The sequence below is a fragment of the Colobus angolensis genome, unplaced genomic scaffold, assembly GCF_000951035.1.
Source record: "Colobus angolensis palliatus isolate OR3802 unplaced genomic scaffold, Cang.pa_1.0 Scaffold49, whole genome shotgun sequence".
In the NCBI taxonomy this organism is placed as follows: Eukaryota; Metazoa; Chordata; class Mammalia; order Primates; family Cercopithecidae; genus Colobus; species Colobus angolensis.
The window spans coordinates 1816616-1820099 of NW_012118376.1; the positions used below are offsets into that span (position 1 = coordinate 1816616).

At 38.6% G+C, this 3484-nt stretch overlaps 1 long non-coding RNA gene across 1 annotated transcript in view; it reads right to left on the reverse strand.

The window, feature by feature from the left end:
• Positions 1–2564: 2564 nt before the first annotated feature.
• The window catches only part of LOC105524097, an 84360-nt gene continuing 83440 nt past the window's right edge, over positions 2565–3484 (reverse strand). Inside the window, exon 2 of the long non-coding RNA XR_001003697.1 lies at positions 2565–2803. This is a non-coding gene — a long non-coding RNA (uncharacterized LOC105524097). The remainder of the gene's footprint in view (positions 2804–3484) is intronic.

A 3484-nucleotide genomic window follows, 5' to 3' on the forward strand; every position in this document is an offset into this window, starting at 1 on the left:
TGAAGAAATTAATGAATTGTAGATGTGTACAACATTTATATATTATGTAAAAATATGTACACATGTATATATATATATTTTACTGATTATTAAAAGTAATACATCCTTATTATAGAAAATCTACAAAATATGAGGCAAAAACCAAAATACTCACCTTCCAGAGATAATCATGTTAACATTTTCTCTCCTCTGTTTTGTTTTACATAGTTTAGAGGATCCTGTATGTATAAAATTGAATACGGGTTTATTAAATTCCATTGTAGGATCCTAGAACTTACTTCACTATTTCCTATAATTGGATGTTTGTATGGTTTCCTGTTTTTTCCTATTATAAATATAAAAGATACATCTTTTACATAAACCTTTGTTGGCATTTCGCGTAACTGCCCCAGGAGCTAGTCCCAGAGACGGAATTAATGAATTAAGTAGAGTAACATTTTTAAGGCTTTTGATACCTATTGCCAACCACTTTCCACAAAGCTTAGGCCAATTTACAGTGTAAGCTTATTTTAATCAGAGTTGATGTACTTTGCCCACATGAAGAAAAGGCTGTGGTTTCAGGTTTCCAAAGCAGTGATCTCCTGTGATTGGTAATGATGTTCCTTTGTGGTTGCCCTGAGGAAGATGTGAGAAAGTGTTGCAGAGGCCTATTTGTCTGCTGTTAGGGAGTGCTAGTTCTTCTGGTTAATTCACATAAAGGCTTTCTTCTTCTTCTTCTTCTTTTTCTTTCTTTTTTTAGATTATGTGGTCCTCAGAAATAGTATTTAATGTTTTAAACATTAATATTAATTGAAAAAGGAGAGAATTTAAATAATGGCCTATATATTTTCTTTACCTTTGTACATGTATGTTTGTGGTAATGAGAAAAAAACCTGGAATTTATTATTAGAAAAATGGGTCTATAAAAGTATTTATGCTCTTTTGCCCACTCAACTTCCAGCTTTACTGACTTTAAATATTTTGTCCTCAGTACCTCAGTCCTCTGAGGTATTTGGCTGTGTGCAGCATGTCATATTCCTGTCCCCTCTGTTGATGAGGATGTGGCTTTGTGCCTGTGGATGCCTGTGTGCAGAGGCTGGGCTCTCTGAAGGCAAAAAGCAATCACTGACTCTGTGGCTGCTCCCGCGCGATCCCTGTATCCTACACACACTGGTTTCCCACCACCGGCTGTCTGGTGACAATGTGTCTACTGTGCTTGAACTGTTTAAATCCAGGGTATCATTAGGACACTGTCAGTTACTCCAAGATTCAACAGTATGGGTATGCGTGCTTTGGACATAGTGGGAATCATGTAAAGGAAGGAAAGCAAGAAGGCAGGGAGGACACACAGCCCCATTCACACTTAAATGCAAGGCCAAGGAGTGGGGGTTGTTTTCCGATGAATCTTTCAGTTTCTGCTAGTGTCTGGCTATCATCATTCTAAGTGGCAGTGTAGGGATCTTCTTTACTTTCCGGCTTTCTAATTGGCAACTAAATCCTATTTCTGAAAAGCAAAAATAGATGTTGCAAACAGGTATCTTTCTTTGGGTTGCTTTGGTCACCTTTAGAGTGCCTTTTCATAGGAAGAAGGAGAGAATGAAAGTTCTTTTGCTGAAGAGGAGCTTCCTACTCAGAACTTCTCAGAACATTGACCATGACTGCTCATGGCTAATCTTGGCTCCTTTGCCCTACAGGGAAACGCTGAGAAAAGCCTGAGAACTCAGGACTGGGGACAGGCTCTAGAGGAAACTAACCCACCTTCAGTGAGGCTTGCTTTTGTCCAGACACTGCCTATTTAGTACATTAGTAACCTTATTTTATTCAAAATAGAGCATCTCACTATATTTCAAAGTGGTTTACAACTCTGTAAAAAATAGAACATCTTTACTAGGGGATGGTAGAATATAAACAGTAGAAACACAAATATTAATACTACCCTCACAATGCATGCCTTACAAAAGATGTTTGCTTAGTTTTGTTATATATAAAAACATGTTTAGCTACCAACTTTACTGTCACTGTGGAAAATTGCATAAACCAATATATGTAAGTGAATAATTTTACATATAGTTAGTGTCTTTTCTGATTAAGAGTCTTTTAAAGAATATATTAATTATGCATCTTATGTATCCTATGTGGCTAAAGCAGCTCTGTGAATAGAGACCTGCCAGTTGTTTTGTTAAAATAACAGAGTGCAGCTGTGATAAAAAATAAATAAATAAATAAAAAATAAAAGAATGAATACAGCCTATCTGGAAGAGCTGTTTTTATTTTTAAAAGGTCAGGGAGGAGGAATCAAGAGTTAATATTTTAGTTTGCAAATATAAGAGTTTTGGGGGAGAATATCAGCTCAGGCAAATGTGTGGGCCACAATGGAATGAAGGTTACCTATTTGCTAAAATGTTTCCAAACTCGGACTTTCCAAGTGAGTGGTAGATGTGCTTGGGAAAGTCACCCTTGAAACCAAAGAGGGGAGGATGCACACCAAAAGAGAATCAGGTGTTTACATTGTAGTTGTAATGGCAACAATCACTGCTGCCAAATGTAAACTTCTTAGGTTTGTAAAACCCCAATTAACACCACTCTTCATAGATAAAAATGTACATTTGAAGGAAATAGTTTTACAATCGAACTAGAGATTGTCCTTGCCTCTCAGAAACAAAACGGAATGTTATCTGTCCAAGAAAAAACACTCTTTGAAAGTGCTTTCCCGAATCGTGCTGAGTCTTCAGTGTGTCAGTGGGCAGGTCCCGGCTGTGTTCTCAGCTTTGTGGTCCCCTCCGGGCCTCTGGGAGTGGCTTTGAATGGGACGGCTTCACAAAATCTGCATGAAAATTGGAAATTGTCAAAGTAATTTGCCATTTACTGACTTGCTCTCTATGCCTTTTGTGTTTTGATCAATAAAAACTTAAATCCTTTACCCAGTTTAGTAACAACCTATTCTAAAGCATTATATTCCCCCTAATGTTTTTCGAGTTCTGGTTGTACAGTTATCCATTTTCAATGATATTCATTTTAAAAGGTTAACAAACGAGAAACTAAACCAACCATACAAATAACAGCCCAAAGAACACTTTCCAAAATGTGTTGCTGTAGTGCCATTTCAAATTTAATATTCATGCAGAGGAAAGCTAAAGGCCACCAAACCAGGTGGATAAAATAGTACTGCATTTTATGACTCATTCTTAAATGAAATCTCTTAAATATTGCTAATGAAGCCGGCTCCCCCGCCACAGCCTTGGCGGGCGCCCTTTGGAGCTGCTTCAGTTCCATTTCCCTGTCTAGCAATTTGCCCCAGGCCCCTATTAAATGAATTATCACGGCCCCTAAATCATCTCTGCGGGGGTTTCCTCTAATCCCATCAAGACACTTACACTCCCTTTCTTCCCTCCTGGTGACATAATGAATGATTATTTCATGGGGAGCCGTTAAAGAGGCCCCTCTGGAAGAGGGGAATGCGCGCGGCCCGGGGCGGAGGCGCGGGTTGGGCCACGGGGAGGCCTGG